Below are 23682 nucleotides of genomic sequence, written 5' to 3'. Positions count from 1 at the left end.
AGAGAATATTAAAAAAATCACTTTTTTCTCAAGAAACTTGGAAACTTGGTGCCTTAATGAACTGTTGAAGGAAATTCTGGGCAACATAGTGGTATAGTGTCGGGACGACAGTGAGAGAAGGAAAAAGGTGTGATCAGGGAGGAAAGAGGGAAACATATACTCACATTAGGTAATGTGCCACGCTAATTCTTTGCTGCAATTCCCTGGGGGTCTGGTGACCCTTAATACCACCCACTCCTGGGTCTCCAAATGATCATTTCAGTGGCAATTAAACCAGGGGTGAATGTGTGTGTGTATGTGTGTATGTGTGTTTTAATAAAGTAGGCTTATGTGAAATTGTTTCAGGGAAAAAATACATCCCCAGAGCAACGTGGATTTCATTCCCAGGCCCCTTCTTTTCTCTCCCACCTTCTGAAATAAAATAAAAGACCTTGACTCTAAGATTTAGTTTGAGAATGTCTGGTTTAATCCCTGCTGTTAGAATTGGGTCAATCAACATGCCAGGAAGCAGCAGAACAGAGCACACTTTAGTTAAATCCTAAATGGGAAAGTGCTTCTTAAATTCACTGTTTCTTGCTTACTGCGTATTCACATAAAAGTGCCAGAAATCTTATCCATTTCTTGACCATAAATTTCTGAAGGGTCAGAAAGAATAAGATATCTAAGACATAGAAATAGTGTAGGTGTGTGTTGATGGATAAAGCACCCAGTAAACAAGAGATACTCCTAAAAATAGTTTTACAGAGATTAATTTATTTTCCTTTTTTAAAGAACTTAATAGAAACGAAACATAAAAAAGCATCTAGCAATTTAAATATTTCATAAATAAAAGGTATAGTATAGAGGGTTTTTTCACTAAATCAACTTGCAAGAAATCTTCTACTTAACGTTGTTATTATAGTTCATTTTTTGGTTTGAAACTTCTCTTTAAAATGATACAAAAAAAAGTTAAAGGCACAATTATCTCCTAACAACTCACAGATCTCAACAAACTTTTTATCTTCAAGGAGGGGAACAGAGAGTGCAAAAAATTACACTAATTACAGAAAACAAAATCTTCAAAGTTGTTTACACATATTTTTAGCTAATCTAAAACTTCCTAGAATAAGATACAGAAAAAATGCTTGGAATAAAATCCAAGGCCATCCATGGTTTGACTGAGAAGAAAGTCCCCAAATTAGTATATTATTGTTCATCAAATTCTGTGGTGCCCGGATCAAGTACAGAGCAGTATTCCAATCGCTAGAAAGCACGAGGCCCAACATATCCTTGAAGACTCACTTGATGCTTCTTCTGTGTCACATACATGGCAGCATTCAAACACCTTAACACTTGAATCCCTATGAAAGAAGTGTGATACCAAGTGATTAGTTCCCATTCTCTTCACAGGGGGAATGAACTGGCAGAGAGAAAGTCCCACAAGAGCTCCTTAAAGAAAGAAGGAACTCGAAAAGCACAATTGAATCATTTTTAGTGAATCATACAGTTTCCAAATATCAGCAAATGTAATAAGATAGACACTTGTGGCATCCTGGAGACCACATCAAGGTAAAATCTTTGCAAAAAACAAAACGATTGCTGTGCTGAATAAGGTTGAGAATTACAGTGGGCAGCTGGCTAGAATTTTAATTATGGGTAAATAGGAAGAGCTGGAGGGTAATGAGAAGCCTCAAAATCAGAGTGAATTCCTAATTTATTGCAAAGACCAAATCAGAGTAACACTAAAATAAATTTAAAGATTTCAAAATAAAATTTTCCTCTTTATGTTACCTCAAGAAAGACTGGAGCTGGGTTTTGACCATAGTAAATTGATATTATTGTTACTTTGGATAGGAATAGTTTAGCTTCTTTTCACACTCGTGGTGATGTAACAGCATGCAGGCCATCAGCTATTTAGGCCATTCTTATGCTCAGGAAGTCTAGGTCAGCTTTGGGTTCAACTAACTACCTGAATATTTGATTTCTTCTGTGATCGCCTAGCCCAGAAGCAGGAAAAGGACAATGTGATCCCCAGAGGACATCATGAGTGGAGTTTACAAGGGGTCATGGCAGATGCTCTGTCTTGTCAACCACAACAGGCACTGAGTTCTTTTTTTTTTAAGTAGTCACCATGATGTACATTGGATTCCAGAACTTATTTATCTTATAAATTCATCTTACAACTGGAAAGTTTGCACCCTTTGACCAACATCTTCCCATTTCTCCTACCCTCCCCCCCCGCCCCCCCCCCAGCAATCACTGTTCTACTCTCTGCTTCTATGAGTTTGACTTTCTAGATTCCACCTATTACCCTGCTGTGACTGGCTTATTTCACTTAGCATCATGTCGTCCAGGTTCATCTGTGTTGCCACAAATAAGATTTTCTTCTTTATTATAGCCAAGTAATATTTCATTGTGTATATGTGTGTATGTGCATGTGTATGTGTGAATATTGGGTATTAACCCCTTATCAGATATAATACGTGGTTTGTAAATATTTTCTCCATTCTGTAGGTTGCTGTTTCATTTTGTTAATTGTTTCCCTTGCTGTTCAGAAGCTTTTTAGTTTGATGTAGTCCCATTTGTTTATTTTTGCTTTTGTTGCCAGCACTGAGTTCTTTTCAAGTCCTCTTGTTTCTGGTACCGTGTTTCTATGATTCACGCTGCTTCCTTAATGGTAATTTCATGCCCTCTATTTTACCACCTTACCACTTGCTTTTGACTTTGGCCATGTACTTTTTTCTCCATGTCCTGGTTTCTACAAGCTCTACTGTGCTGACTTTTCATTCACTCAATTTCTGCCTTGCTTTTGCCTTTCCTGACTTCTGGCCAAGTAACCCCAATGTTCCTGGTTGGGAAATTATCCCAAGCTCTCAGAATTCTTGGGACAATGGAACTATGTATGGAAGCAAAACTGCTAAAGTAATTGTTCCTTAAGTTTCATACCTCTAAGTCTTAGGAGTGGACATTGAAATCACTAAATCGATTAGTGTTTTGAGAAAATTGCTGCTTAGATTTTTACTAAATATACAACTTATGATAGAAACTTGAAAAAGGGGTTTTAATATAATGCCTCAATATAACTGAAGATTGTTTAATCTGAAAAAATGATATAAAAAGAGAAAAGTACAGTTAACTCTTAGTACAATCAAGGTTAAAAGTTAAAGTATAGTATTAATATATATGTTTATTATATAGTTAATATATATATATTTAGGATTTCATGTAAAAGTTTTTAATGATCATATCATGAAATTACTGCAGATAGAAAATTATTCTATAATGTAGAAGAGAGAAATTGTAAAAAAATATTTTTATCATCTGTTATCTGTCCATGAGTTGTTGAAATGTGGCTTCATTATGAATTCAATGGAGTTTGCATTTTCCACAATTAGTGTCTGTCTCTTTCCAGGGAGTAATAAATTCCTCAACTTCACTTCTCGCTTCAATTTCAGAGGGTCTTGTGACTATAAATCACCTGCCTTTCAAAACAGTAAAAGATAAAAGATGATCTTTGGTACTTGCTGGCAAATTAAACTTCAGAGTAAATAAATTTACTTGAATTTCTATTTTTTTTAGACATTATTATCTTTCCATACCATAATCACCATTACCTGTATCTGACATTTTGAGACATATCCTAATATATCCCATTTTATTTTTACTTCTAATAACATAATCTCAAAAAAAGTTAAGACTTACTATAATAACTTCTAGTACTTCTTCAGATAAAACACAAATCCCTAACACAGTCTACAAGCTTGCATGGATCTGCCTCATTGCATTTGTCTAGGCTCATTATGGGCCTTTCTTCCCTTGCTCTTTTCACTCCAGATTCTTGTGTCTTCTTTCTGTTCCTTTTTACTACAAGCCTACCATCCCTTTTGTTTCCTTCTTTGTCCTTCGTAGCACCCCTACCATTCTTGATCATTTCCTACTCATTTAAGGTCAGGTTCATCTGGTATATAAGTTCTTCTCTTTGGGCAGTATATATCTTCTGATTTAAAATGATTTGAAGATCTATCTCCTCTTCTATAATGTAAGCTCCACAAGAGCAGAGACCATGCTGATCCTGTGCAATCCTCTATATTCAGTGCTTAGCATGGTTCCTTGTATATGGCAAGGATTGGACAAATAAATGAAGAATGAATGGAAGAATTGAAATTCATCACATTCCGTTAATAAGAATTTTTTTTTTTTCCCAGTGTTTGTACCTTTTTATGTCAAAGTGAAGTAGGGGCTGGCTGTAAGAAAATGTAATCTTGTCAAAGTGGGGTGGTGTTGACACTTATGAGAAAATAAATAGAGAATAACAAGCACACAGATCTAGTTGTTCTTCCTCATTAAGTCCCTGAGGAAAACATGAATATAGAGCATAAGACCAAACTAGGGGTTTCACTCCAGACTTCATTGAGAACTCTGACAAGTCAGGCTATCTACAAGGGAAGCTCTTTTTAATTAGGCTAAATTGACCTAAAAATAAATAGGCCACAAGCTTTGATTTCCCTTCCTCTACCAATTCCTTTGGATATTTGATCTTATTATTCTAGTGCTAGGAAAGACCAGCCATGAGTTCTCAGGCATCAAGAAGACAACAGATCAGCCAAGGATCTTGAGCAGACACAAGGGTCTAAGAGCCTTTGCCACAAAGCTGAGGTGGAGGGAAGGGGCTGGAAGAGGGGCCGGTGCTGCTGGTTGGGAACTAAACTCTGAGAAACCATTGTTCTTGTGTGTATGTAAGAACTCAGGTAACTAGAAAACAGGTCTAATTAATCTCTGTATTCACGGGACTCTCCAAAAGTGTATGTGGCTATTTTTTAATCATTCATAATATATTAGAGAATAAAAATATTTCTAATACTTTTAAACTCTATGCAACTTTATATTTTCTCTTTTCTGTATTATAGAAATTTGTATACTTCCATCAAATGGATGGGTTTTTATATAAGGAGGATTTTGAGGCTATCTATTAGCCTAAATAAGTGACGGTGATAACTTGATAGTAATATTTTCAGTTAAGGTCTTTCTTCATTTGTTCTGAATATTACTGAGTTCCTCTTAGGTCCTATATCGCTGTATATATTGGCCATGTCAAGGGTGACTAACACAATGCCCTGCTTTGATGGCCTTTTGTAAGTTTATCTTTCAGTGATGGAGACAGAGAATAAATGAATAAGCAAACATATATATCAGAAAGTAGTAAGTACTGAGACAAAATAAAGACATATAAAGGAGTTTGGTAAAACATAACTAGAGGTGAGTATGTGTAGGATTCTAGTAAAGATATTAAGGAAAGACTTCTTGAAGAAGATGATATGTGAGCAAAGACCTGAATGAAGCAAGTGAACCAGCTGTTAAAACTCTGGGGAAAAGCATCCCATGTGGAGGAAACAGCAAATACAGAGGATCTGGGGTAAGAACAAGCATGGCATGTTCAAGGAATAGCAAGGAGACCAGCACAGTTGAAGTGTAGTAAGGGGTAGGATGTAGGAGACACCACTGAAGAGATAGCCAGAGACCAGATCATACATTACTGTGCAAGCTAACAGATTTTATCTGAACGTGCTGGGAAACCATTGGACAGTTTACAGCAGGAAGTAACATGATTTGAATTATACTTTTAGAAAGTTCCTCTGGCTCCAGAGAGGAGAATATACTGATGGGAAGTAAAAGCAGGAGCAGAGATCAGTTTTGAGGCTATTGCAGAGAGGAAAAAAGAATGTCCCTTAGGTTTTTGGCCTAAGCAGCTGGTGAATAGTAGAGCTTTCTATAAAGTTTGGAAACACTGACACTAGTTGGGGCAGGAATCCAAGGGTTCTCTTTTGGATGTGTTAACTTTGAGACACCTATTAGCCAGCAAAGTGGATATACTGAGTAGGTAGTTGACAATTTTAGATAAAAGTTCAGAGGATAAGTCAGAAGAGAAAGTATAAATTTAGGAACAAGCAGCATATAGATGCTATTTAAAACCACATGTCTAGATGAGATCACTCAAGGAATGATGGTAAAGAAAACTGAGTCATTTGAAGAGTGAGCCATAGGTACTCCAATATCAAACCTACTACATCTACAGTCCTATAATCTAAGAGAAAGAAACATTTCATAAAAGGACAGATCAACCATGTAGATTCACTAGGCTGAATAGTATCAAGAAGTCAAGAACGAAAAGATTGGAAATTGACCATTAGATTTGGTAAATTGGAGGTTGGTAAGCTTGACAAGTTGATTACAATACAGTGCTAGGAATAAACACCAGACTGGAGACATGTTCAAGAGAAAATGAGAGGTGAAGGGGTATGAACACAAAGTAAATACAGGGTTTTAAAGTAGTTTGCCTAAAAAATGCTGCAGAGAAATGGGCCACTACCTAGATAGAGGCATGGAGATATAGGATTGTTTTATTATCAAGACTGAAAGTATTATAGCATGTTGGCATCCTGATGGGAATGATCCAGTAAAGAGGGAAAAACCAATGATGCAAGAGAGAGAAAGCATGAAAGTAAAGACCTTCAGTAGGTGAGAGAGGAAAGGATCTGGAGCACCAGTGGAGAGTTTGGCTTAGGATAAAAGCATAGAAGCTCATCTATAATAAGAGACATAAAGGCAGAGTATGAAAGTCCTGGTGCATGTAGGACCCTAGATTTGGTGGTAGAAAGATGAGGAATGGATCTTTTGATTAATCCTGTTTTCTACATAAAATTCAAAACAAGGTCTTAATTTGAGAGTGACAGTAGAGTGTAGGGGTAGAAGGCATTACTTAAAGATCTGAGAAGAGAGGAAAAGGCATGCAACAGTCAGAGTTCAGAGGGTGAATGAACTGGAGATAGACCCACCAGGCAATGCAGAAGCCCCTTGTTTGGGACCCATCCTGTGCCACACCTCACGCTCACTGGGTGCACTTTTTAAGTCCAGACATGGCTGAGCACCCAGGGGCACAAGGGTGTATTCTGACAGCACCCACCTCAGCAGCACCGCCTCTCTCTCACACTCTATCCCAGGGCTTCTCTGCAGCTGCTATGTGGATTGCCTGCTGAACCTCTCAGCCATTATTGAGCACATGAACTTGAATGTACAAGGGAGAGAAAAACCTTGCTTTCAGGGAATAGAAGTGGTGAGTAAGTATGTCCTGCTCAGCTCCTCAGGCAGTTGTGAGGTGCATTCTATAAGGCTCTTCAGAAGTTTCCCAACAGGATAGAGTCCAAGGGGTGATCAGCTGATTAACAGGCCTAGTCTTTCCCTCCTTCCCTGTCTTACTTTTCCTGGTTCCCCACTCTCATTTCTTTGCATCATTTGCCAAAATAAGCTACCTACATAAAAGCCCTTGTCTCAGGCTCTGCTTCCTGAGGGACTCAAGCTAAGTCACCTACTATGAGGAAGGGACACACTAAGTTGCTTTCTCCAAGATGGGCAATGATCATGCTTAACCTTTCACCATCTTTTCATGGCTACTCTTCCACTCAACCACATGGCATTGAGGAAAGTTGGCCAGGGTTGCAGATGCAGACTCCAGCCATATAAATACAAAGAATTCTGGGGAACATTGACAGATCCTTCCAGGGACCAGTTTTTTATCCCCTTTACTTAGTTAGCCACATGCTTTAGACAAGCAAGTCAATCAAGCCAGGAAATGAAAGAAAACATCTAAAATTAAAGTTAGGAGAAAAGTCCCAATGACAGCAAATGTATTTCTACTGGAATGATAGATAAGTATACAAACCCTAAGAAAGGAGGGGAATTTGTTGTAGATTCCTGAATTGTCTTTCAGCTTCCATCCCTCCCTCTCTGTGGGACAGCCTTCTGCTGTTCTTGGCCTTCTCCTCTCAACCAGCTCCAGAGAGCAGGTCACCAGAGAGTAGGAGAAGTACTTCTTGGCTAACAACCTTTTCAGGTGGTTGGCCTCCAACCTGGACTATTGGGAAGGGCTCCTGGGACTGATTCTCCTGATTATTTTCCCAAGCAGCTGGCCTCTTCCCACTACCCGTGGGGTGGTGGTGGGGGAGTGGAGAGGAAGCAGTCAGAACAAAGGGGAGACCACAGAGCACTGTCAGGTGGAGGGTCAGCACACCCCACTGCCAAGCGAGTGTAATCTCTCTCCAGGGCTCAGATCACTCCCTCCATCCCGTGGATCTGCCCACTAAGGGCCAAACTGTCTCCTTGGCCAGCCGGCTTGCCTCATGATTCTTGGAAACGCATCTGTATCTTTCATAAAATATTACAGGGAACATCCAGAACATTCATAACATGTTCATAAATATAAATCTTTAAATGAAATGATATTTTTCCTTGGATGAAATGAACTTGTTGAAAAAAGGAGCATTTGGCATTCCTCAAACAGCTTTGGATCATGTGCTGTTTAAGTAACTGTCGGTTCACTGCTGGGTTCGTTGACACTTGGTTCTCTAATGGTGCTTGTAGTGAATAATGCTGTCCGCACAGAAAGGGTAAAAAAATTTACACCATTGTCTGCTAGATGCTGAGAATGAATATTCCTGATATGCTTGTTAAATTTGAAGCCTAAATTCTCTTCATATGTAATCAACAAGAAGTCAAAATAATTATTTTACCCAAATGCTGTGTGCACAAGTTCAGTCTATTTTTATAAAAGAAAAAAATTCAACAGATGGCTAAAAAGAGTAGTTGAAGACATCAAAAACAGCTGAATAAACTTTCAATAGTCTGGGGTGAGTGAGAGAGAGAGAGAGAGAGAGAGAAATAAGCTTACATTTTAACATTCTAGCCCATTATATACTTACATGCATTGGGAGTTTGTTGAGTTATGTTACAAAATATATTTTAACATATATTTACTGATTTTTTAAAATAAGAAAATGTAACTCAACGGGATGATATAAAACCATGTAATTATAATTATATGTAATACTGTTGTAATATTTAACCATATATGATGCATATATTAATGATAATCATAATTATAATCAAAAATTATTATTTTATTTTTCATAATCATTTTCTTTTGTAAACAATTAATTTAACCACATACTAAACAGATAATGTTGCTTTATCAACCTTACCACAGGGTAGAATAGGCAATATCCAGGGAAGAATATTTCTGTATTAAAGGTTATGGAATAATAAGTATGTCTTCACTGAATGTTCCCAGCAGTCTGGATTTGTTAAAAATTGTGTGGAGAATCTGATCAGGACAAAATTTTTCTGAAAATTATGACCTCGAAAAAGATAAAATGGCTCAATGTCCTGTATAGCACACCAGAATGGGGTTAAGGAGGCCTAGGTCTTGTCCCTGTCCAACCATTAACTTATTTTTGCAACAAAATTGCCTGACCTTTCCAGGCTTCTGTTTCATCAATTCTAAAATGAACAGGTTGAGCTACATAATATCTTAGTGTTCTTCAGCTCTAACATTTAATGATCCTAATAGAGTCAGCCTTACCCATATTGTGTGTTGCAGTTAAAACGGAAAAAAACCTGGCTTCTCCCTCACCTTTTTCTTCCCATTCCTCTTCTTCAGCCCAAAATGTCTTCCCCACCACAAGGCTGTAATAGGAAAAAATATTGGGAAAAGCACCCATTATTGGCTCTTAACACATTATCTGAAATTAGTCCCAATTACAGTTGCATGGAGGAAACACAAATTTATTAAGAGGTGTGAATCTCCAGCATCCTCAGCCTCCTGACCTGCTGGCCTGAGGACCTCAGAGCAGTGGGAGGGGCCAGAGTATTAACCTGAAATATCCGGCCAATAGGGAGATAAGGAAACTGAATGGGCACCTCTCCCTCCATTTTATTGTTAGTAGCAACCAACATCACCATTATTAGATTTTTCCAGCCAATGGAGATAAATTTTGGAGGGGGCCTCTAACACCCAGCCCCACTTTTACCCCTGTTATACAAACACTTTTCCCAAAATGTTATAAACACTTTGCAAAAATAAAAATGTGTTTACTGGAGTTAAGATCTTCCTTTCAGTGCTCCCTCTGCCTTTCATAGAAGGTTAGTACCTTCTACTGGAAGCAGCTCAGCTAAAATTGCTATTCATATTAAAACACATCATCTAGTTCATGCAGCCTACAACCTGTAAATATTTATTAAAAATTAATTTTCCAAGCATTGCAATTTCTCATTTAACATCATTAGGATTCAAACATCTTTGATTCTTAATTATTATAGTCTTAAAATATATTGGCTTCATTTGACATTAACCATTCTTCCAATCTTGATGTTTATTATCTAATGGCCTGTTCTCTTCCACAAGTTCACAAGTTGAATTTTGCTAATGGGTTACAGGGTCCATTCAGATATCTAAATTCTTACACATTCTTCTTCAAAGATAATATTACTTTAATGGTGTTAAGCACCTAAATTCTTAAATGAATGCTATTTTTTTGCTATGACGACAAACTATTTTCTTAAGTTTCCTATGAGTGTACATGTCTTATACTCATCTAAAATTTGTCTCTTTCTTCATAAATCCAAGACACAAAAATCTAGAATTATCACAAAAAGAGAAAACTTAGGAAGTAATTGGGCATGCCACAAAAAGATACCTATTTTATAACAGAATTTCCTAAAAATTTCTTTCAAATAGCAATCTGTTATTCAATTTATAGTAAGTTGATTTAATACTTTCTCAAAATCCACTTATTACACAAAATAAGATGGTTTTCTTATACTTTAGGATGCCATTGTTTCTAAGCTTAAATACCACTACCAAGAAATAAAATGGTTTTAGTCATATAATAGGCCAAAAATTATAATAAATCTTTATTATTAAATAATATAACCATTGAGGGTGACAGAATCACAGGATTTTCCAAAGTATAGAAATAAAGAAATGTACAAAGTATAGAAATAAAGAAATGTACTAGTTCCAGCCGAGTTCCTTTCTAATTTTAGCATATTTATTCCACCTCTTTATTCCACCAAATCTGTTTAATTAGCACATTACTTGGCAGTTTGTTATCTTGTATGAACATTTGTTAATTTTTACTGGATTCCATATGTAAAATTCCAAGTGATAGATTAAATGTGTTAATTATATGAAATTGTATCTACAAATCTTATCTTCCTCTACTTTTTCCTTGCCTCATCTTTCTTCAGAAATACATTAGAAAACAAGATTTATGCAGATTGTTTTTGAAATAGAGTTCATAATATCGTGTGGGACTTTGTGGAAGGTTCTAGTCCTATAATATCTGTCATCTTGTCTCTTCCTCATTATGCTTTGAGTGGACAAGAAACAGTAAGTTGTGGGCTACATGTCAGTATGGATTCAGATTCCCTGTGAAGGGGATAGAAATAGACAACTCCCATATTCCTTAAATATGACTAAAATCTGAAAATGGGTTTGCCTTAATAGTCCCCTCCTCCTTATAACAAGCACAGTCTGTAACCTCCTACCTGGCCTGTCTGGAGGTTTATGTATGGCCACATAAAGGAGCCTGAAGGACACCCATAGAAATGGCTGACTTGTAGTTCTTCTAAAAAGTCTCCCCCATCTTCCTTCGTGCCCCCATTCCTCTCGCCTTCTCTCTAAAGCCTTCTAGACAGAGATCCAGGGCAGGCATCCCTGTTGACCTGATGGCACAGCCAGCCCTGGCCACATGCAAATGAAAAATCTGCTAATTTAAAAGATAACTAGCTATTTTGGGTCTTCACACTGGCACCTCTCTTTTCCTGTTTTTCCAGACAAACCGGGAAAGATATATACAATATTACCAAGCCAAACTATTATGGAGGTTGCAAAATTTTATTTCCTGTGAAGAACTAAGGTTTAATTAGCTAAAAAGGAAGTGAACACAAGAATGATAAGTAAAAGTTGGTCTCTGTCTCTCTAGTGAGATTATCCTCAGTACTTCTGAACTTTATTATCCAAACAATGAGGCGATGGCGTGACTTGGCGCCTCCAATAATCTCATACTCATTATTGCTCATGTAAAGCTGTGAAGAGGCTGTCAGCTATTGCAGTGGCTTTGGACTAAGGAGAAGCAAACCTCAAAAGGTTTGTGATTTGGAGAGAGTTCAGATATGCTTCCAGAATTTGGCTGCTTGTCCAAAGCTTATCCGAACTATCTGAACCTTTTAAGTCTTCAGAATTGGCCTGAAAATTTCTGGCTCTTTCTAACTGGACCTGGCTTGGAACTACATAAGGGTGGCCTTTTATAAAAAATTTTTGGCACCTATGGTTCTGAAGCTGTTAATAACAAACTGCAAATAAGAAATTAACCAAGAAAAAAATGCACTTTAATATTTTAGATCATCAGTAAGAGTTTGGATATTTGTGAAAACTTTTTAAACATTGAGATACTTTATTGATCCTTTTGTAATAATTTGATGATGTATGAATTAGGGTAAATAATTGTCTCAGTTTGTCAAGAGCTGAGAGATTTCCTTGGATGTGAGACTTTTCAGTTCCAAAAGGGAGAATGTCCCAGGTAAATCAGAAGTCAGTAACCCTAATACCAACATTTCAGTGGCAGAGCAAATTCTAGCTAAAGTTCACAGTAGAATGTAATGAATGACATATCTATTATTGTCTTTTAGTTTATAGGTTTATCTGTGGTTATTACGTAATTAGAGCTTTGACCTTAACCAAAGACTTTAAAAGATAACCCTTTTTTCTACTGGTTCAAGCACAGTTGATTTACAAGTGACTATAATAAAGACATACTTTTACATGAAAACAAGTAATGATGTTTGAGGAAAAAAAGTATAAATAGGAAATTTTGATTTTTATTCTATGTTATGACCATGAACTAAAATTTCATCTTAATAAAGTCAAAAAACAAAAGAGAAATTACACTTCTGTAATTACTTCATGGAGTGTTTTAAGATAGTTTCCTGGGCTAAGATTCAGTCTAACAAATAACAATGATCCTAAGAATTATAAACTACATCACTATCAGTGAACTTTCAATTTGCCCCAAAGGCATATCACTTTAATATTTTCTTAGACCATGTACTTTTCTAGAATTCATACTTCATTATTTTATTTCTTGGTCCTTATCAAACAGAACCAAGGAATTTCTTTAAAATTGTCTTCAGTGAAAACCCCACCTTCTCTACCCAAACCTTCTCGCTCATTCCTTCCAAAGTGACTTCAGCTTTCTTTCCTGGGACCAGAAGGGCCCTGGGACTATGGTGCTCATACAATTTACTATCCTTGCCAAGACACTTTTCAAAGTGAAGGGGGTACTATTAATAATTAAACTGGGACAGCAGGCATAAATCTGAGATTACCTAGAGGACATGCCACAAACGGTCACAAAGTGTATCATTTACAACATGTATAGTCTATAAAAATTACTCTGCAAAGTATATAGATGACAGTTCTAAATGTGGTTCTGAGTCCCCATGCATACCTTTATTTAGTTAGTAGTGGTCCCCTTTCCCCTCTCATCCCCAGCCCTCCCCACACAAATACAAATTTCTTTTCCTTCCCTGTGTGTCTCCTAAGTTTATCTCAGTGCTGCAGCTTCTGCATTTAGCCGGGTTTTCAGGAAGTGGGTCTGTTCCCCATGTCCCTTCGCTATCTCTGCCCTCTGTTTGCCTTCCCTCTCTCCTTCTCTCCCTCTCTGCTTTCTTGCCTTCCATTTGTTCTGCTTTGAAATTCCAGAATTTGGTTATGGTCATGGTACAGTGGAGGAGTTATTTTTCCATAATGATAATATTTTCACTTTAATAATCTTGGGTTTATCTGGTCTTTAAATACTTCACCACTTTATTAATATCTTGTAAATAACTAGGTTTTTTTTTTTTTCCTTTCATGTTCAGGCTCTTCTGTGAGGAAATTAAAACAAACTTCAGTTTTGAAATAGCCTTCTTCTTCCCTTTTCATGTGAGAATTATAACCCCAGAGACCTGTGAGTCCCAAAGTAGACTTGGCTCTTTGCTCCCAGAGAGCCTTGTAACTTACATGGAGCCACAGCTGGCGGTCGGCTGCCCGGTTTTCAGAGTTCTCTCAGTCAGTCCATAAATTAGACCTCTTCCAGGAGCTCTGTGATCTTGCAAGAAAAAAGCAGCCTCAAAATCAACCCACAATAAAAGAAAAAAATCATCAATATATTCACTCCAAAAATTTGTTTTGCAAGTAATGCCTAAGCATTTTAACAGAAATTACTTTTTAGTTTTCATATAACTCAAAGTTTCATAATAACCTTTGTGGTATGTCATAGTTTTTTTTTATCATCATCTATTACTAAGAATCTCTTTCTCTTTCTCACGCACACACACACACACACACACACACACACACACACACAAACACACACCACACCTAAACACAATGAATAAAATTCAGTATGGTGAACCATATTTCTCAGTTCTTATTCCAGTTATCCCTTTAAAATATTCGTTTATTTGATTTTTTTCCAACATGTGAATCATCCATCCATGGAGATGACAACGGGGCTTCTGTTGTTTATTGCCACTGTAATCTCCACTGCAGGGGTAACTGATACCACCAATCCCTCAGCTTTGGGAAGTTCTGGGACGTCAATCCAGTTGCTTCTCTGCTCTTTCTATTGCTGACTTACGATATAGTTTTCTAAAATCTGTCAAGTCCATTACCACTCAGCCATCTGCTTTCTAGCTTCCTAAATATTGTTGCCCTTGGTTTTTCCATTCTTTGTCTTTGTGTATCCTTTCATAATCTTCCAAGTAGGTTTTCTGTTGTTAGCATAATGAAATATGTGCATCAGTCCACTATTTTCATCAAAAGTTTCATTTGAATCTCTCTAGATCTCAACTTTTCATCTCTAAATTGGGAAAGCTGGATAAATTTTCTCTAACATAACTTCCAAATATTCTAAGGCTATGAACTCTAAATAATATTTTGCATAAAAATTTTTATAAAAAGCAACAAATTTACCTCAAAATTAACAGTGTGTTCACTGGTCCCTACATCATGCTGCCTATGGAGTGAAGCTTCAGTCTATCATTTAAAGTCTTGTGTAACTTGAGTCAATCTCCCATTAGAAACAAGAGAGGAGGAAGAGGAGGAGGAGGAGGAAGAAGAAGAAAATCTTTACTTTTAATTCATTTGTAAGGTCAGTCTCTCTAAGATAATGTAGTTATTTTAATAAGTTCATCATAAAACTACTGTATCCCTGGAGCCTAGCTTAGTTCCTGGTCCTTACATATGTGTCAAATACAACATGCAATAATGAATGAGAGAGGTTATTGTTCAGGGTCATATGTCTTACTAGATATAGAAGGCATGGTCCTAAAATGGGTATATCAGTTACCTAAAGAAATTAGTGCAGCCCTCCCCACAAAGAAATGATCTATTTACCAAGAGGACCTGGAATATTATTTCTTAGCTAAAACCCTATATTTTTAGCTTCTATCTATTTAGGTGGTGAGTAGGAGGGAAGAAAGAGCAAAATGCCTTTGATTTTATCATCATCTTATCTGCTGTTGCCTTCATTTCTACAGCCCCACCCTGTTTTGAATTCACACAGAAGGCAGGAGAAGTGAGCAGGGATGCAAACTGGACATTCTCCCAGCACCCATGTGTGACCTGTCGCACACTGCACTCCCTCTGTATTCTGGTGGTCCAGAAAAGAGTCAAGGTTCAGAGGAAAAATGAACCAATGTTGCTGTCAGATGGGACACTGTCTGCATGCCGCCCCCACAATCCAGTGCATGACAGTTTGAGCAGGACTCTCCATCTCCAAATGTTGCATTTTGTGTGGACCGTCCAGAGAGTGAGAAGCCCCTCATACGTTCCATTTGACTGGAGGGAGAGATAATCATAAATGACCAGATCATGTGATGACTGGCACGCCATCGGTGGCTTAGGCTTAGGGCCAATAGCTGTGGTCAAGAAAATTCTACCAAACCTGTGATGCATTTAGAGCCACTATTGAGTCAGCTGCGTTACACAGACCTCATACATTCTCAACCATGGAGAGGTGCTGCCTTTCTGGCACTGGGTAAAATGGCCAGGCATATCAAGTGAGCGCTCTAACCCTTAACTGATAATGGCAACAAGTCGTGCCAATCATTCAGGAACTCCGCATCCCCGTCTCAAGTAACCTTGTGGATGAGGGCTGGCAGGGCCCCTGCCTTTCAAACATTTCAGATACTGTTTCTTACCTTTTGGCGAGGACTCTCGCTGATTCTGGAAGAAGACCAAGTTATATCATGTTGTTGCTTTTTCAATCCTGACTTTGCTTTGCTTTACTTTAGACAAAACTCCCCTTGATTTGCTAAGTGTGGAAAAAAAAATCTCCCCCTTCTTCCCATTTTCCCTTCTCATTGGGGGTTCAAGGTGATGTCAGGAATGCTATTAAGTGGCACCTTTTGAGATGGCATGCTGGACACATGGTAGTCAGATCCATTTCACTTGCACCTTAGTTAATGGGCTTTTTATGGTACACTTGTGCACATAGAGCTTATGGCTCATTTCCTAAATTACCATTTGGAGGAGGGAAAAATCTCCCAGTACAGCATGATGTCCTATTGTGTTTAGGCAGGGATATTATTTAGGACATTTAGCACACCATTCATTTGATACCATTCATTAAGACATCAAAATTGAACTGCCATACATTAATTTATAATTTCACACTGAGTAAGAATTCTCCAAGGGAGCATTTACATAGTATGCAACCCTCCCAGGTGATTGTCACCCATAGCAAGCTGCTCTCACCCACTAAGTCACACTGGAAACCTTAGAGCCAGACTTAACACCACCACAGCACCCCACCTGATGACCCTAAATGGCCAACTGTTAAGTTTAGGTGGTTTCATTTGCCTTTCTTGGGCAATCTCAGATTCGATGGACTTTAAGGATCGAGTTGTAGTGCTTTGTCTTCACCAAGATTCCTCTATTTCTCTGTCTGTACATTCCCCCAGAAAAATATTTTATTGCTGTTAGAGGGAAAAATAAAGGGAAAGGGGGAAGCCTCCACATCTACTATGTGAAAAAGATAGGAAACAGCTGTGTATGCTTCCTAAAGACGGGAGCTGAGGGTAGTGCCAGGGCTTAGTGAACAAATAATAAATGAATTCAACTTCAGCCTCCCCTTATTTTCCTTAATCACTACAGAGTACATTGTCAGTTTACTTTCAATATTTACCAATATGTTACTGTGTAGGTAGTATTTCAATAGAGTAAAAGGATACAGTAAGTAAACCTCTCCTAAAAAAAAGCATAAAGAGGGAAACGACTAAGGGGACTTTAAGTGATAAGAGGTAAGTAAAATGGCAAGATTGCCAGAAAAAATAAAAGAAATGGAAAATCCTTAGGACTGAGAAAAAAATAGTGAAATAGAAGAAGAGAATGAAGCTAAGGACTGATGATCTGTTCATTGCATTTCAGAATGACAAAAGCAATTTGCCTAGAAACTCTTTGTACCTAATAAGAAATTCAAGTGTGCAACAGATGGGCTGACTGCCTAATGTTTGGACTCCACAGGCCTTTTAATCATTACTATTAATAATTAAATGCCAATTCAAAAGGATTGCACATATTTTTAATCGTTTTCCTAATGTGTTAAAGCTTAGATAAATAGACCTGAAATCCAGATGAAAATAAGTCTCGTATAAGTTATCCATTCAGCTCTATTTATATGAGTGTTTATATCAAAAAAAAGGAGAAAAAAAAAGAAACCTGAATTAAGGTGAAAGTCTCTAAAAACTCTTGCTTAGAGTCCTTGAATTTTAAAAGAAAACAGCATAGTCATAAATACCACTGAGAAGTGAGTTGACCAGCTGTTCCCCATCTCCACTAAGGGAGTTTAAGGAAAAAATAAGCTAATGCTCTAAGGAGATGATTTAAATTAAATAGCTAAGAGATTTATCTTTCAGCAAGGGCTGTGAAAAACTAGAATAATATAATTAGGCAAGCGTTAAATGCCCTTCTGGTGCTCTCTGAAATTGAGATGAACCTTGCTTGGTTTGCATTTGCCTGGTAGTGTTAAACTATGATGGGAGATAATCTATGTAACTTCTTGGGCTTTTGCAGTGAGAGGATTTAAAATTCTGTTTCCTATACCAGGAGGTCCAGTGAGTGGGAAGATTGTTTTACCCTCTTAAATTACGTGGTATATTAGTCTGGAGGACTAAGTCTCTTTATTCTTTTAGGTTATGGTTTTTGGTCTTAAATGACTCACCTGCACAGGTTCTGAAGCAGAATTCTTCAACTGGTGTTTAGGGCAATAGTTGAAGCTCAGGGGTAAATTTTACTGGATCTGTCCTCCTCCCACCCTAACTGCTCCCTGCCTATCCTCATCTCTCCTTGTGTCTGTGTCTGGTGAGATCAGTGAACAAATAGGATCCTCTGAAACTTTTATCAGGACTCTCCCGTCTTATATTATTAGATTCAAATTTTAAAAACTATAAACATAACAACCATCGTGATGATATTGACATTTTCATTGTGACATAGCTTGAATTTTCTGTCTACAATAAGTATAAATTATAATCAGTTTTGTAATTACTGATAAATGTACAATTCCTGCTTCACCAACTCCCCTAGGCAAAACCCATTATTTTACACAAAAATAAAACCATTCTTCTGGTTTCTACAAATGTTTGCAAACTTCCTTTTCTGCTCCCTCATCAGATTTTCTCATGTTTTTCACTAACCTCTCTCACTGTCCTAACATCACTCAGATTATCTAATTGTTTCATAATGTCCTGAGAAGTGGAAATTGTGACTTAAAAACCTATCAACAATCAACACAATTGACTCATATGTAAAGCACAATCCTGGTTCTGAAAGAAAAATCTAAAAAGGATTATAAACTAGTATTTTTGTACCCCCAAGATTCGTACGCTGAAATTTGAACCCTAACTGTGATAGTATTGGGAAGTGGAAGCTTTTGTAAGTGAGTGATTTGGCTCAGTCCTCATGAAAGGGATTAGTGCTCTTACAAAAGAGACCTTGAAATGTTCCCTTTCCCTACCATGAAAGGACAAAGCAAGAACATGGCTGTTTATGAATCAAAGTGGGCCATACCAAATCTGTCAATGTTTTGATTTTGGACTTCTCAGCCTCTAGAATCATGAGAAATAAATTTTTATGGTTTATAAGCCATTCAGTCTATTTTGTTTAGCAGCCTAAACACACTAAGACAGGGAGCTATCAGGTAAAATATATAATATAAATTAATATCACTTTAATACTTCTGTACTGTGTATGGGGACTTCCTACCATAACTATTATTCATATCACCTGGGGAGCTTATTAAAAACACAGATTCCAGAGCACCACCATGGGGACATCTTCATTCCAGAGGTCTGTTAGGAAACCCAAAATCCTCCAGGTTTGGGAACCACAACAGTTGATTAGTCCAGCATATGCTATGACATTTAAGATTCTAAAATCAACATTTAGCAATACATAGAGAAAATACAGTTGAGATTTAATGTTTTAAAAAATTGTTCTTGTATTTTTTCCCTTGAGTATTCTGTCCTTCTTGACCTTTCTTCCTCTATTTTTGGCTGAACAAATTAAATCCCTAAAATGTAAGAGAGATCTTCGTTTTGCTATGGGATTAGCTAGCAGACCAATCAACAATCAATTGACCTGTTTTTTGTCTCTTCCTGTTTTCATTCCTGGCATATTCCTGTGATTAACTACAATTTGAACTCTGGCTGGGAAGCCAGGTGATGACAGGACATGAGGAGAAATAAGTCACCTCAACATACAGCCTGCTATAGAACATAGCAGTGCAGATGTTCACTTGCTTGTTTAAGTTAAGGGAAACCATTGAAATTCTGATTCCTTCAAGCCTAAATGCAGACTAAACAGCCTTTGATCATCATGTTAATTCATGTAGTGCAAAAGTTCATATTTTGTCGATTTTCCATGAAAAGTTTCCAATTTTGTATATTTTAGGAGACTACAGTTGCACTGACTATTATGTACAGATACTCATATATGAGGTAAAATGGTCCCTAACAACAATGGGAAAATGCAAGAAGTAATAAAAACCTTTTATTGGAGGATTTGACAAGAGATATTACTCAATAAGGAGGTACAGTCAATGAACTCTCCTAGCTACAAAGATTGGCTGTGGCTGTAGTCAGATAATACAGGAACAGGACTTGGGCAGGAATTACAAATGAAATGGAATAAGAGGCAGCCAAGGTCCTTTGGTCTAGGTCCCTAGATCCCAAGGAAGCAAAGCCTTGGTCATTGGCATGAGGTTAAGGGAGGGATTTCTAATCCCAAGGCTGTGACAGCAAGGAGTGATAAGAAGAGGAGCTAGCAATACATTTGCTGGGCTGGTGCTAGTCGAGGGCACTAGATTCTGGGTATTGTTGGCAGACAAAGACCCCAGTGATCAACAACCTCTGAATAACAAACTTCAGTAGAACAGAAGAAATGTGAGTTGAGAGATTTGTTTTATTTTAGGATGTACCAAGAATGAAAGGTAGGATATACTTTGGGTGAAAAAATCAGTAAACCCAGCTGGTAAAGACAGAGGCTACGGAATAAGTTTAGTACTGAGAAGACAATATGCCAAATGTATCTAAACATTCCACAAAACACTATGCTAATGGTATTCCTATCCCTGTTCGGAACAGAAGTAATTTTAAATGTCAGGAAAGAATATTAAATTCAGTTTGGAATTTTAAGAGGAAGGAAGAACTCAGAGCAGACTGAACTTATATCAAAAAAAAAATTATCTACACTTCATCATTTAGAGTTAACATGGCAAATTACATTTTTGTCTGATGATGAATTCATATATAGTCTTAACAATCTCTTCTTAACGATAACTAGACACACTGCTACCCAAAATAGCTTTCCAAGTTTATATAGGATTAAATCCAGACTCTTCCAGATGACATGCAGATATCTCTAGGTTACCAATCATACCTTTCTTATTTCATTCTTCCAATGACCCCATGCTCCGGCTACTCAAGTCCATTCTTCATTCTGTAAACAAATTAAGAATTTTTACAACCCCATCGCTTTGCTTGAGCTATTTCATTAACCAGAAATATTTCATTTTTTGACAGCCTTCAACAACTGCTTTTTCTTGTGTGCACCTTGATTTGTTCACTTAATTCTGTCTTACAGCTAATTTGTCTGTTATCCTTTTATTAGTTCATTTGAGATTTTGTCCAAGCCAACTAGAAACCTATCTCCTTTGATGAAGAGATTATTTTTTATTTATTATTATAATATCAGTGTCTAGTACAGAGTATTGCACATGGCAGCCACTCAATAGACACTTTTGAATTAAAGAGCCATCTGTCTAGCATGAATATAAAATTTATATTCTAATTCTATTTAGTGTTTAAGGAAAGGCACAGACCTCTCCTTTGGAATACAAGAGAAATATTTTATTCTCCAATTAATTACCTTCTTGTTCCTTAACAAAATATTTCCTATGAATTGATACTCAATATATATTTTCATTATTCCACACTAATTATAACTTTTAAAAACTGTTTAAGTAATATTGCATTTACTCAGATAAAAAGTCCCCCACTCCAAATGTAGCAGTTCATTCTAATTTTTAAATATATAGCAAGGAAATCATGTAGATCTCAAATTCAGCTGATGAGAACTGATGATTACAGAAATTCTTTCCCTCTTTTTTTTCAATGAAAGTTTTATTTTTTCACCTTTATTTTTAGTCTTACCTAGATTAGAAAGAGAACGTTTTTCTCTTTCATGCTTGAAGTCTACTTTAGATTTTTTGGCTTTGTTATCTTTGATCTCTTTTGCTACGTGCACACTGGAAGCAGTAAGACCGATGTCTTAGGTGATAGAAAAGAGAATTTTAAGTTTAACCAAAGCTATGTCTATAGTCAACAGAAGTTCCACATTAATGAGCTCTGAGGCGATCCAGGTCTAGTCCCTGCTGGACTGTGCTGTGGGGCCTGGAGAGGGCAGGGACACCAATTGAATGATAGCGTATCTTGGTGACAATGGAACTTATTCACCCCAGGGACGAAAAAGCACCATTGAGAGCAAACAGCATCTAATTAGAAACTTATCCTCCTTCAGGTTTCTTCTGAAGATAAATTTTCTTTCATTTCATAATAGATTGTAGATCCATCATCTGAATTCATATTACAATTGCTTTGTGAGATTGAGATGAGATAAACATCCACTCATGTTCCTTATTCACTTGGGTGTGCTCAAAAGAATAATTTAGAGAGAATACAGAGTACTTAAAATGGTCACACCATCATATTATTTATGTTTTAAAAACATATTCTTTTTGGAGAATTCCCCCTCATCTTGAAGGCAACAGCTGTTTCAGGGAGGTATATCTTACTCACATCTTCCAGCTGGGTTGAACAAAGTCTCAGGATGAAAAAATTACTTTTCCCAGATTGGTAGACTTTGCCAGAATAGCTAAGTGAAAATAGAGTAAGAAGAGGTATTCTGCTTATTTATTTATGCCACAGTTGAAACTGGGAGAAAGTAAACAATCGCTATAAAATTTTAAGTACTAAATCCATCCATTACAAGAACAACAAATATTTCAGAATCAAGACGATTTGAATATCTACAGGAAGATGCTAATATGCCCTGCAATTATTTCAAAGCAAGTCATCATTTTGAAAGATACTCAATGACTTCGAGATTGATATTGTTTACAATGTGCTAGGCACTTTACCTAAATTTTTTCATTTAATCTTCATAGTAATCTTGAGAGGTAGGTATTAATATCTCCATTTTAAGAAGGAAAGGAGCTTGACCAAGGTCTCACCATTTAATATGAGCAAGGAACATGGGTTCACACAGTAGGTCTTTCTCCAAAGCCTGTGTTCCTTGCACTTCAATATACTGCCTTTCTAGGAAAATCAGTCTCTGGAATTATTGAGTTATTCCTATTGCCTTTTTTTATGAGAATGCAAAATTACATTAGAGCAAATCTTCTCAGGCCCAGCCATTATTTGGAAAAGAAACAAATACAAGCAGTAATTCTATGAAAACAGAACTATAAATAAATCTCCCATTAATCTTTCTTAGTAGGCAATTTTTACAAATATGTAATCATACTTAAACAACATAACCTTAGTGTTCGTTTTGAACCAATCCTGTAACATTGTGTTTGATTAAAAAGCAAATTAAAAGGCAAATCTAATTAATTGTTTGTTCCTTAAAATTCTTCCTTCATCTGACTTCCGAGAGAACACATCCTTCCTTACTGGCCATTTCTTCTCAGTGGTCTATATGAGACCTCATCTCTCCCTATCTTAACAAAAACACTGAATCCTCCAACTTCTATGCTTATCCTCACTGCCTTGCCACTGACTTGAGCCTGAACAGTCCCAAATAATCATTTCCATTCATGAACATATCCCACTTGATTCTATAACCCAACTATATTCTCAAAATCTCCAATTGTATGTAGGCATCTCGAACATAAGATGTCAAAAAATAAATTTCTGATTGTCCACCATCAAAAAAAAAATTTCCTCTATCAGTTTTTTTCTAGAAAAGGACTATGCCATCCTTATAGCTTTTCAGGCCAAAAATCTTGCAGACATCTTTGATTGCTTTCTTTCTTTGACATTCCACATCAAACCTTTGAATAGATCCTCTCATCTTTATCATCAAAATATGACCAGAATTTGATGATCTCTCCTAAGCCACCGTCATTTATGGCATGGATTCTTCCTGGTCACCTCCTAGCTGAGCTCTGCTTCTTCTACCCCTGTCCCCTCCAGTTTATTTTCATAAGGCAGTCAACACAGACGTTTTGAAATGTAACATTTTTTTAGTTATTCCTCTGCTCTAAC

The 23682-nt window shown here is 36.9% G+C and overlaps 1 long non-coding RNA gene across 1 annotated transcript; it reads right to left on the bottom strand.

Annotated features, from left to right (window-relative positions):
- Positions 1-852: 852 nt before the first annotated feature.
- On the bottom strand, positions 853-21663 carry LOC123632239. Its single transcript, XR_006733308.1, has 4 exons — positions 21568-21663; positions 20795-20854; positions 13874-13961; positions 853-1340 (listed from the first exon to the last, which is right to left on the bottom strand). It is a non-coding gene; the product is annotated as an uncharacterized LOC123632239 (long non-coding RNA).
- Between the last annotated feature and the right edge of the window lie 2019 nt (positions 21664-23682).

This window comes from Lemur catta, chromosome 2 (assembly GCF_020740605.2).
Source record: "Lemur catta isolate mLemCat1 chromosome 2, mLemCat1.pri, whole genome shotgun sequence".
NCBI lineage: Eukaryota > Metazoa > Chordata > Mammalia > Primates > Lemuridae > Lemur > Lemur catta.
The sequence above is the reverse complement of the archived record's forward strand: the minus strand, read 5'-3'. Positions and strand labels throughout refer to the sequence as shown.